Source organism: Melozone crissalis, unplaced genomic scaffold (assembly GCF_028551555.1).
Source record: "Melozone crissalis strain CALT ecotype California unplaced genomic scaffold, PUWL_Pcris_2 ptg000019l_1, whole genome shotgun sequence".
NCBI classification, from domain to species: domain Eukaryota; kingdom Metazoa; phylum Chordata; class Aves; order Passeriformes; family Passerellidae; genus Melozone; species Melozone crissalis.
The window spans coordinates 29,873,052-29,885,507 of record NW_026535797.1 but is presented as its reverse complement, the minus strand read 5'-3'; the positions used below and the strand labels follow the sequence as shown (position 1 = coordinate 29,885,507).

Below are 12,456 nucleotides of genomic sequence, written 5' to 3'. Positions count from 1 at the left end.
TTCCTCCTGTCTGGCCCTGGTGGCTGGCAGAATGCTGTGATGTAAGCACCTGCAGGCAGGGCTGCCAGGTGGGGCTCCTGCAGGACACTGGGGCCCCAAGCAGGCCTGGTGGCCTTCACTCCACTTGGAAACAGCCTGAGCCTGCTGGACTGGCTAAAGGGCCAGCCTGGTGCTGCACCCCAGCCAGTCAGGGCCATGTAGCATTCTGAGCAGTGATTTACAGAGCAGCTGTGCAGTTGCCTGGCTTTTCTCTTGGTCTGGCAAAACCTCTCTGCAGCTGTTGAGAGAAGCTTTCTTTCCTTTTTCTCTCCTGGTTTCCCCAAGGGTTACCATGCTCTTCCTTTTCTTGCCTTTGGCTCCCCTTTGGTCTGGATTGCATTTGGCCCCATGGCTGCCTCCCTGCCCTCTGTGGCAGACCCCATGGTGGTTTCTCCCCAGTTTGGGTTCTGTGCCACTTCAGGGAGGTTTGGGGAGCAGCAGGAGAGAGGGAAAGCACAGGCCTGTGGTCACTGCTGTCCCCAGGTGTCACACGTAAATTATGTTTGTTAGCCATGGTACTGCCAGCACAGCTCTTTTGCTGGGCTGTGGTTTCACAGGCTGGAGTTTTACAGTGAATCACATCTGAGCATGTAATTGCTTTATCTTCTAGTAACAAATCAGGTTGGACAATGAAGCCCAAATGATAAAGTACCTAATAAAGAAAAGTGAAAAATCAGATTCTGTTACATATTTGACTTTATTAAGTTAAGGAGCAGCAGAATTAAAGCATCTATTCTCGCTGCTGGTATTTTTTTTTCCAGTCAACACTGGAAAGTCAGACTACTGGAACGGTCAGAACAGGTATTACAGTCACTGGGGAGAGATAATGAAAAAGAAAAAGGAAAAAATCAGAGTTTGGGACTGTTATCTCAGGAGTAGATTGTATCTGTCCTGAGAAGCAGTGGCTGGAGACAGAAGTGACATAGAAGGAGGTGTAGCCCTGCCTTCATGTAAGCTTCTCATGTGTGACCAAGAACCACCATAAACAGATGGAGAGCAGGTTTAAAGCAGTACTGTCCAATGAGGTTTTTGACTGAAGCACAGGTGGTTGCAGTGGCAACATATTCCCATGTTATTTTACTCTCCATGCAATATAGCTCCTCTAGAAGCTGCTGTTCTAAAATTTTGCCCTCCAGAATTAATCCTGAAGTACTCCAGAATGAGGCAGAGCAAGGCAGTCACTACTCCCAGTGATCTTTTGCAGGTACTGCAGGCAAAGCTGGGGCTCTCAGCAGCTCCTGCTGCTCCTGGTGCCTGAGCCCAAGTGCTCAGCCCTGGGCAACATAGCATGAATGCTCCCCATGGGCTTGTGCAAAATGCCTGAAGGTAGAGGTTAAACCCCTGTCGGGAGCTCTGAGCACAAGTGACTCTTTTCTTCTGCTTTATTTCCTAAACAGCATCATTTAGAGAAGGTGTCCCTTGTTTCTCTAGGAAATTGTGTCTTCTGGCATGGAGATTTTTTTTAAGGGTAGGCAAATATCGTGAGCATTCATTCTAAATGTGCTGGGTTTATTTTTAGACATGGGGCATTAATGAAACAAAAATATTTTTCAGATGTATGAAAACACTCTTCCTCTTAAATGATATGCAATGTACTAGTTTAGATTAATACCATGAAGGAAAACAAAAAACCAGCAAATAGCATTTCTAATTGGTCTTCTGGACACTTGAATATGAGATGGAATTAAGTGCTCTAGAATATTTTTAAAGGATAATGCTGCTGTTTTCTGATTGTACTTTGTATTTGTCCACAATGACTTGTTTGTCTGTTTGGCAAAACCACATCTAATGGCCTGTGAATCAAGCCCTCTGGTAGACCTGCAGTGTTTCCTGAAAGTGCACACATGAGGAGTCTCCCAGGGACTCTGTGCTCTATGTTTTCTCAGAAAACAAGCTCTACCAGTGTGACTTTTTGAAGAAGAAAAATTCTCAGGTTAAAATAAGTCTCTTTTCATCTCCTTGGAGGGTAGGTCCTTCCCCTGTCTTGTTTTTGAGTCTGGTGCCTCCTGTATTACAGCCTCCAGCCCACTTCTCTGTATCCTCAGGCAAGCCACCCTCTCTCCATCACCACTGAGACTTCAGGGTGCTCCCTGTTCCTTCAAGGAATGGTATGCCAAGCCCTCAGGGTGTTGAATTGTCTCTGTTCTCTGTCATGCTCCTTCTCCAAATTGTGGGGGCCCTTAGCTCTCTGAGGAGGCACAGCTCCTCTCTCCTCACACAGGATCTGTAGTGCAAGAGTTAGGGCAAAGCAAATTGGCAGCTCCCCCTCCATTACCTCTACATCCAGCTGGGACAGAGCTGGGCCACTACATTTGATAATGTGGAATACTCCCTCTTTTGCAGAATGACTGTTAAATGCATTTTTAGAGCTGAATTTTGGAGCCTCCCTGAAGTTAGGGCATGGAAAAGTGATAGGAGTGAAGATGACAGCCTGGTATTGCCATGGCAGTTTTGTTGTCTTTCGTATGTTGTCCCTTTGTAGTGAGAGATCATGAAACTTGTATCTGGCAGGGGGAGGCAGTAAATACAAATTAAATACAAATTGTTGTCAATTCACTGTAGAAACTTGAAACTACTTAGTAATATCCAGCTGCACAAAGTTGTTTCTTTGCAAGTTTATTTACATTTGTTTCATAGTCAGAAGCATGAGGACGTGCACTGTGGAAGGCAACCAGAGCAACTCAATCTGCTGCTATGGGCTGAAGTGCCTAGACAGTAAAATTGCATTTCTGTTTTTTCTCTAAATAATTGAAAGGGGGAAAACCCTAACATCTTTGTCTGTAAAAACTTTGTTTATATGAAGGAAAGTTTACACAGCTTGTAGAGAATTAATTTGTAGGAAATGAAACCTCTGTATCTACTTCATCTTATATACATGGTCACCATCTCATTCCAAATCATACCACCCCTCAGGTTAAAACTTTAGGGTTATCAGGAAGATTTCAGGTTTCGGAAAGAAATGCTTTTAATCTTAGATTGAGAAAAAGTTAGAAAGAAGAAATATTTAATCTTACTTTATAGACTTTTTAGAAGAGCTTGAATTAGTTTATCAGTAATTCTGCTCTTTGTTGTGGGACAAAATTAATATTGGTGCCACCAATATTAGGTGCAGCTGGGAGCCCATTTTGTGCTGGCCTTGCTCTAGTAAAGGTGGGTAAGAGCTACATTGGTCTCAGCTGGCAGCAGCCCTGCTGCTGAGTTTGGGACATGGATGCTGTAGGGATGCTCGGCTGTGCTGGGCAGGAATGGGGAGGCATGGCCAATTTGTGGCCATGGGAACTGGGGGAGCTGTCAGTGTCACAGGAAAGCAGCATCAAAGTGATGGCCTGGGCTCTGTCTGCTGCTTCCCACCAGCTAGCAGAGGGTCAGGAGAAAGCCAAACTTCCCAGTCAAAACTGAAAGGGAAGCTTAGAGTGTCTGAGGTCACTTTAAAAATGTAAAGAAGACAGACTCCTGAATGAACTTTTTATATCCTCTGATCCTCTGCCTCTGCACATCCTGCTCCCGTGGGCAGTGGGAATGACAAAAGCCTGAACTGTACTTGTAGTATTTTTAGTTCAGGCTGCAGCAAGAGGTGCTGGACATTTTATGGGAGAGCACATTTCCCTGTGTCTTCAAAACCATTTGTTTTTATCCATAAGGCTTGGGCAGATGCCAGCTGCCATCTAAAGTCTCTGTGTAGGTGCAGCAGTTAGCTGAAGCAGGTATGTTCCTGTTTGTGAAAGGTATTTGTCATAAAAGAACCTGGTACCTAAACTAAAACTGCATCCAAGGGCACTTGAAATCTGTGGCCAATGAAGATGTTTTGGTGAATGTGCAACCCTTCTCGAGGTGCAGAGGAGTCAATGAATCCAAGGGTTCAGGTGCACAGTGAGAAGTGGCTCTGTGTGGCTTTGGGAAGCTCCTGGGCTGCATGATGCCACAAGGCCTTGGCACTGATGCCATGTGGGACTCTGAGCAGTTGCCAGTATCCTCCAGCCCTTCTGTGGTGCCAAGTGAAACTTCCTGTTAGTAAAAACCTTCTTCACACCTGGAAGTAAAACCCCAGTGGGTTCATGTGATAAACAGGAAGGAAACAAGTGTCATTTCAGTGTTTTCAGTAGATTTCCCTTGTCTTCCCAGGGAGTTTAAGTACTTTCTCAGACTTGGTTGGCCTCTGAAGCTCTCCTGGCCTTCCTTGTTTAGCCTGGCACAGCTTGAAGTTTTCCACTGAACCATTACCAGGCACTCATGGTAGCATCCACTCCCCCCACTCCATTTCCCTCCCATCCCCAGGCTGTGGATGTCTTTTAAAGCCAAAGCAAGAGCAATGATAAATAAATAGTGCAACCCAGGATTCCTGTGAGAGAGAAGGATACAGACTCAGTAATAATAAGGGTCATAAACATAAAGGAAAGGCAAACAGGAAATAATGGAGGGTACAGGTCGGGACACAGCAGGGGTTGGATGTGACTGGGACGTGGAAGTGGCAGCCACACTGCCAGCTGGTGGCTCTCAGAGCTGGTATTCTCTGACCCAGGTTGCAGTGGGTCATGGTACTCTTGTTGCATGGCCTCTGAGTGCTGGGGGCCCGTGTGCCAGAGAAGTCCCTGTGGTGCTGCTGTGCTGCCCCAAAGGATCACCCCAAAAGCACAGTCAAGAGGTGCAGGCAGTCCCACATGGAGACTTGTTCTCCTGCAGACCGTGCTGGAGGTCTGCCATGGAGTCAGTCCAGCACATCTAATGAATACTGAATTCACTGCATTTTCTAAAGAAGAAAAAAAAATTAGATTTATTTTCAAGATGGATCATCATGTCTTTAACTTTTTTTCTTTTTTTTTAATAAAGACCAGTGCATAGCAGGAGGGAACCTCTGCCACAAAAAATCAATATCAATTACTACCCTGTAAAAGACTAGGCACGCACGCTCGCTGTGGCAATGCCCAAACCGAATCCCCTTTGTGCAGGGAGTACTTAGCTCTTTCATAGCATTTGTGGCTGTAGTGGTGGTTGAGCTATTACAGGAACAATTGATGAGGCTAGCTGACGTCAATACTTGACAAGAACTTCCTGTTTTAGAAGTAAAAATAAAAATGGGTATCTTTAAAAATATAATTTAAGGTAATCAGAATGCCATATAATAAGAACTCTGTTGCACATAATTGGTGCTCCTCTCTCATTTAGCATTGCAGTTTGTCTGTATTCAATTTCCTCACATGGTGTGATTATTGCTTTTGATTATTACTATCTACATCTAATGACAAGTAAACTTCTGGGTTTTTTTCCTCAATCCTTTCAAAATGACCTTGTGCCATTCTGCATTTAAGGGGAAAAATACACATGTACCTGGCTGGGCAACATCATAAATAGGTTTTGCAGTCACAGGTTGCTACTTCAGTCAGTATTCATCCTGGTTGGCTTTGGTGAGCAGCTGTGTGTGAGCACAAGCAAAGACACAGAATTTCACCTCAGAGGTAAATTTCTTGTACTGCACTGGCACTTTGGTGTTTCAGGGTTAGTGGTTTTATGTCAAGGTCAGGCTGCAAATCAGCATTTTAGACTAAGAACCAGAGTCCCCATCTTTATCTCCTAATCTTATGTGCCATCCAGTATTTCCGTGGATCTCCTGAACTATTCTGCAAAACTCAGTACAATACTTGAAACCCAAATATTACCATGTAACATTGCAGGGACTATATAAAAGCTCACAGAAGCATGGGTTGAAAGGAAGGTTTTAAACCCTTCCAGCTAAAGGTTAAAGAGCCTTTCAAGCTGTAATAAACTAACTTTTGTCCTTGTCTCCAGTCATGGCAGAACTCCCCTTGCTTGGCCACTCAGGGGTGTTGTTAGAAGAACAGGGAAAATAAGGGAGTGACAACCTTGGATGGGCATGGATGTGAGCTCCTCTCACCTGCCTCAGCTCAGGTGGGAATTTTGGAGGCACCACAGTTCTTTCCCCTGGTGCTGGCTGCAAAGGCAGCATGGTATTTTGCTTCTCCAAAGGCAGGCTGACCTCTCTGTTGCTCTATGGGTTTGGGCAGGAGAGGGTTTCTTTTCCAACCTCCCTTCCCCAGAACACTCTTCCCCCACAGCCCTCCATCGTGGCATTAGCTGCTTGTGTTATCACAGCTCGCCCCCAGTTAATCTGTTCCTTGGCTCTCTGTCCAGGGAATATTAATTTGAAAAAGGGGATCATCAACTTTAACAGCTTTTCTTTTCTGTGCCAGCTGCTGTAATTTCTCCTGTCACCTCAGAGGATTTTTCACTCAATAGTGAGACCAAGAGCTGTGCAGAAAAGGCAAGGAAGCCCTCCATTTGAAATGGGCTCTGCTGAAGGAATGCTCCCCCTCCCCAGGCAAAGGCTGAATTCTCTCCTCGGGTGTATAGAGAGGGCCAGCTGAAATGTGCATATCTAAGTACCGTATTTTTCTGAATGTTGACTCTTACAAGATTTTTGATGAGATTACTAGATGACCTCTTAAAGCCCTTTCCCACCCAATTATTTATTATTCTGGGTCGCTGTAAGATTTCATAATGGCTCCTTTATGACTCCTTACATAGTTTACTTGCTATTGAAGTTAAATGAATTGCTTAGTAAATTCCTGGATGCCCCTTTTTATAACTCAATTGAGTGCTGTATTTTGTGGCTCTGAAATCCTCTGGCACCTCATCTGTTCTCCATGAACTTTCAAAAATCACTGCTGAAGGTATCACACTTCCCTCTGCTAGCTCTGTTAGCAATCTCTGATGCTTGTCATTTGGTCCCATGGGTTTATAAATACTTGCCCAGGAATTCTTTTCATCTTTCCTTTTGATTTACTCATGATTCAACCAAATTGTCTGTAGAATCCAATCCTCAAAGTTGTTCCCCCACCAATCCTTGCCTGTAAAAAGGCAGCAGTAATTGTGTAGAGACCTCAGTTTCCCAGTGTAGGAGAAATGCTCTTGGTTAAGGCTGTCAGCTAAGACCCAGAAATACTAATTGCTGCTGTACATCAAGCAGCTTTCCTGCTCATGATTGCTAACAACACATTGGTCAGATAGCACACAAATTATTCTTCTATAAAGGAAAGTTTTTCATGAACCAAAAAAATATTTGGTCTGAATATCAAGACTGTCAGTACTTGAAGAACTGACTGCTCTGACCACATCTGATTTGATAATTTTGCTTCAAAATTCAGGTTCCTCAGGTCATCAGCACATCAAGTGGGCTATAACAAAATGTGATTAGGCAAGTTATTGTCACAATTGGAAGAATACCAATTTTTTATCCACTGATAATTCACTGATAATATCATGTAAATTCCCTCACATGAACACTGATAGTGATACAAATCTGATAAAATCTTTAGTGAACTGGGCTTAGTAAGGAATATGTAAGCAAAAATTCCCTTGAAAGTGTGAACAATCTTAAGTAATTTGGCAAAAACTGCAATAAAATAAATAATTATTCAGATAAGTTTTACATGGTTACCATATGCCACAAGCTAATGTGTAATTGAATTTAGATGAAGGAAATTTCCATTATATAAAGGTACATTTAAGCAGATGAGAAACAAGTTTAGTAGCAATCAAAAAATTAAATTAAATAAATGAAATAATTTCTAGTTATCAGGGGCACTTTTGTTGAGGGAATCCTGTGACAATAAGCCATATGGACCAATCATATTTCTGACTGTGTGCTGGTATCAAAACACTCTGGCCTGTAGCAGAAGCTGTTTAGCTCTGCTGAAAACCCTTCCTGCACGTTTACAGTCAGAAAATCTTCCATGTGATCTGGAGAAGAAAGGCACCGAGGTCCTGATTCCACGCACACGCATATGTTTACACCCATGAATTAGAGTGGGAACATTCATGTGCAGAAAGCTGAGCATATGTGTTAATCTTTGCAGGACTGACATGCCCAGTCCTGATACAGATCCTTGATGGAGCTTGCTTTCCTGCCAAGTGTTTATCCTAAGCTCCAAATGGGCCAGTCCTCCCTCACGGCAGGGTGTGAGCTTCCCCCACAGCAAGATCTGCCTGCAGAGAGATTTCCCACAGCAGTTCCAAAAATATGTCCTCAGGAGAATACTTTTCCCTACCTTCTGCAAGTCTCAGCCCATGTGACATTCAAACTTTTTTCTTATGTTGCATCCCTCCTTTATTGTAGAAAACATCACTGGCTGTTTTTTTCCCTTTCAGGCTTTTCCAGAGACTTGCTCTTCTATTTCAGTAGTTTTTCAGTGCAATTGATCTCCACCTATGGATATAAGGAGCAGTGGAGTTTAATGTCATCCATCCATAGTTGCAGACCTCAAATTTTACTTTAAAATTGGCAAGAATGGGGTAGGACTTGTATAGAGATAACCAACACTCGTATAACCAAATATTATTTCAGCTTCTGCACTCCAATAGTTACAAGTGGCAATAACTAGATTATTAGATTTCACCAGACACAGGCAGTATTGTGATGTGTGGGTGTCAGTTGAAAAATAGACCATGATCTTTAGAAGAGCCCATGCTGTGATATTTCTAATAGTCTGAATCCACACCGTCTTTGAGCTCTGCTCCTGTGATCACAGCTCTGTCCCTGTCCTCCCTCATGTGTCCCTTCTCTTTGAATAATTTTATTGTGAGAATCCTGTTGAGTAACAAACAATATTTTGCTGAGATCTTCAAGTAAAGCACTCATCATTTTCTCTCCTTCTTCCTCCCCCACACTTTCATTTGCTTTCACACTTGTAAATGTCCCTTCTACAGCTGATCACTTACTGTTAAATATAAAATAATGGAAATCTAGCTGGTAGATTTTCCTGAGAGAGATTATAGGTTCTTAAACAAAACCATTGCATCCAAAGACCATACTGAGTGACTGATGCACAACTTCACCAACTGGTGTTTACAGCTGAAATATTGCTGCAATGTTTGCTGTGTATGTGAACAACAACAAACTTTCCATTGTGTATGTAAACAAAATCCTCTGCAATCCTGTGCATCTGTACAACAGATACCAGGGAACATCCACATTCATGAAGGAAATTGAACATTTTTTCAGTTAACTATTTAAATGGTACTTAGTAGAAAAGCTGAACTAAAATCCAGGCACAAGGATTTTCTAAACAGGGTGATAATAGAAATTCTGCTATGTACTCAAACCTAGGTCATTTGTATTCCTAGAAGCATCACAGTTTTTTGAGCTTCCTGAAAGTGTGATGTGTATCTCTGTTTCCCACATACATTACTCCATAGACATAAGTCATCTGTTAAAACAGGCTCTATAATAATCCAAGAAGTGCCTCTGTATCTACCGTGTTTGTTTTGGCATTTGTGCTCTAGGCAGATGCACAGGAGGAGGGGGTGATGGCTGTCCAAGGGGCCTGTGACACTTGGGGACAAGGAAGTCAAATCAAGACATTTGTGATGTAAAAGTCTGCTCTCCCAGTCCTCTCATCTTTTATAAAGACAAGTGGATCACAAAGTCTGGATGACAGGAATAACCAGATATGTGTGTGTGTTATGTGCATCCACATGACTTCAGCCCCAGGACCTTTGCTTTGGCACCTCTGTTATTAAGCAGCAGAGCACAATGATTACTTTCACAGTAATCACAGTAAAAGAAGAAGCAGGTGTAGGACACACAAAATTGCAGCCCAGACCCTGGGAGCCATTTGTCCAAACCAAAGACACAGTGCTGGGATGAGGATGTGCAGTAGCATGTTTTGGAGTGCTTTGCTAGCAGCTAAAGTCAAACTCTTCTGTTGTGGATTGCTGGAGGAACACGCTGCCCAAAGCCAGGTATAAGTCTGCTGCTTAGCCCAGGATCTTTCCCTTGGGGTATAGGCATTGGTATAGTTAACAGGTAAATGTCACACAGGGACCAAAGAGGAGGAATTCTGAGAGTATTGAGAGGAGGAATTCTCAGAGTATTGTGTTTTTAATTCAGTCATCCTGTGAGCTCTTCATTGAATAAAACAGGACGTGGCAGATATTCAGTCCTTTATTACTTAGAGGAACTTCCTAGCCCACTGGAAACTTGGGAAGATCTCATCTGATCCCACACTGGTGCCTGGTACTATTGCAGTGATTGTTATTCTCTATCTGCACAGACCAGATGTAGCCAGGCATGGGAAGGGCAGTGTTCCTTGGTAATATGTTGAAAAAACCCCAAGTGACAGGATGTACTTTGCATGTGTGTTTTCAAAAAAATCCCATCCCAGCAATGGCAGTATGGACTGTGAAAGAGGAGAATAGCTGTGACTTTCTGTTCCCAGAGGGCCTTTAGCTGACTGGCACCTGAGTATGCATGGATGGTAAGGTGCACTATTTTAGCTTTTTCTTTACATTTCATCCAGCTGTGCTTTGAAGGTAGATAGTTATCAGCATCAGTAGGAGTTGGAAGCAGCAAGGAATGGCATAGCTCAGAGTGCTTCTGCTTTGGGATGGTGCTGTGTTAGCAATCCAGAGGCTCACTGCATCACCAACATTTAACATATTCAATTACTGCAATCTTTGTAATTTGTTGTAGGATACCATTCATTGGTAATGTACCTGAAACAAGAAGGACAACAAAGAAAGCAGTGAAAAGCTTTGTAGCTCTCATTTTCCCCCATGAAAGGTATTTTCTGTGTATGACAAATTCCAATTCTGATAGAAATTGTAACAAACTAACAAAGTGCAGATCTGTTGAATGCAGTAAATCTTTGTCAATAGCACACATACACTAAGGCACAAATCTTCTCCATGAAAAGTCCTCAGCATTAAGAAGCAATTCCTGTAACAATGGGGTTTTTTTGCCTTGTGGTAGTCCCACACACCTACTTATGTAGACATTCCAGACGTGAAATTACCTGAAGTTGGACAGATGTCTACAAAAAATAAACATTCAGAACTCACAGAAAGAGAGAAGTATTAGGAATTATTCTTCAGGCTGCAGCAGTCAGCCCTGAAAATAACATAGCAGGGGCTGGAAAGCATAGCTCAAGTTAATAACTTCTCTATTGTAGGCTTCAGAGTGGCACAGACTCTTTTTGAAAGGGCTAAAGAGAAGCAAATTCTCCCTGTGCACCCTCTGGTTGTGCCATTGCATAACTGCAGTGGTGTGCAGCCTTTGTTAGCTGTTTTAGAAGTGGGCCATGTCTGCAGAGCAATCCTGTAAGAAGGTAGCAGTGAGACAGGATTTCATTCATGTGTCCTCTGAGTACAGTTGCATGCTCTGCTTTGCTGTCCCATCCAGCCTTTTTTTAGTGAGTGCAGTGATCAAAATTAATCAGGGAAGTGGGCTAGGTTTTTTACTTTGCATTTGTTTTTGGTTACTTTTCATTCTTACTTGGCTGCTTTTCTTTCTTCCTGATTCCCCCTTGCCCTCCTTATCCCTGCAGATGAATAAGTGTTGGAGGGAGCACCTGATGTGCCTTTTCCCCAGGCTGGAGCCAGCCCCACTGGCAGCAGAGCCCCTGCTGTAGCTGTGGCAGGTGCCCTGCAGTCCTTGCGGTGCCCCCTGTGTGGTGCCTCTTGCCCTGCCTCTCCCTGTGGGGCGCTGCACACAGTCAGGCACCACCCTGCTGCTCCTGTGCCTGCCAGAGGGTGGGAAATGCTATTCGTGGTGTGGAAATGGGCTCCTCTCTCTTCCATGCCTGTGCCCAGGGAGGAGAGTGTGTGAGGAAATGGCAAGTAAAATACTGTAACTCGCATCTGAGCAAGTGAGCCCCATGTGCCAGGTGATGTGCTAGGTTGAGTGGGTATGTTTAAGGCTGCTGAAATCAGTATCTGCAAAATGAACTCCCACTTTTCACCTTTGCTAACAATGCATTTATTTCTCTATTCTTGTAGTTTTAGTTAACAATGGCATACGCTAGTATAATGCAGTCATATCAAATGCAAGTGTGCAATTGAGATGGCCCCAGGTCCAGATTCAGCCTGAGAGAAGGCTCTCAGTGCCTCTGGAGCAGAAGTGCAAGGAGGAAATTGTTGGAGTAGCTTCTGTGGCTACTCAGCTCTCCCCTGTCTATGAGCTGACCCACTATGTGCAAAAGCAATCTCCACTGTGCCCTCATGTGAAAACACAAACCTACTTGGGCAGCTCTTGGGATTTGCACTTGCCAAGTTTATCCAAGCTTCTCAGTGATTTATGCAGTGTTAGTAAAGAAACAGCAAAGAGGAGTGGGGCTCCACTAGCAGGAGGCAGCTGTGAGGCAGCTATGAGGCAGGTCTGTCAGCTGGCAGGTGCTTCTGCAGTGAGCAGCGTGGTGCTCCTTTGTGCAGACATGGGGCCATAGTTTGGTATTGAAGTTTTAGCAGCAAATGAAATGAAATGCCTTGCAGAAGGGTTCAGGGCCATTGATTTTTCATACAAGTAATTGTGTGGGGGGAAGCTTTTGTGAGACTTTGGAGATTATCTTGTACTGCTTAGCTTGTGGTGCATGTTCTCAGTACATGTTACTGTGAATGCTGTGCCAG

General features: G+C 43.6%; 1 long non-coding RNA gene across 2 annotated transcripts in view; it reads left to right on the top strand.

Annotated features, from left to right (window-relative positions):
• Positions 1-9,495, top strand: part of LOC128937477 (uncharacterized) — a 49,427-nt gene extending 39,932 nt beyond the window's left edge. For both annotated transcript variants that reach the window (XR_008483049.1, XR_008483048.1), the window contains one exon: positions 9,337-9,495. This is a non-coding gene — a long non-coding RNA (uncharacterized LOC128937477). The remainder of the gene's footprint in view (positions 1-9,336) is intronic.
• The last annotated feature ends 2,961 nt before the right edge of the window (positions 9,496-12,456 follow it).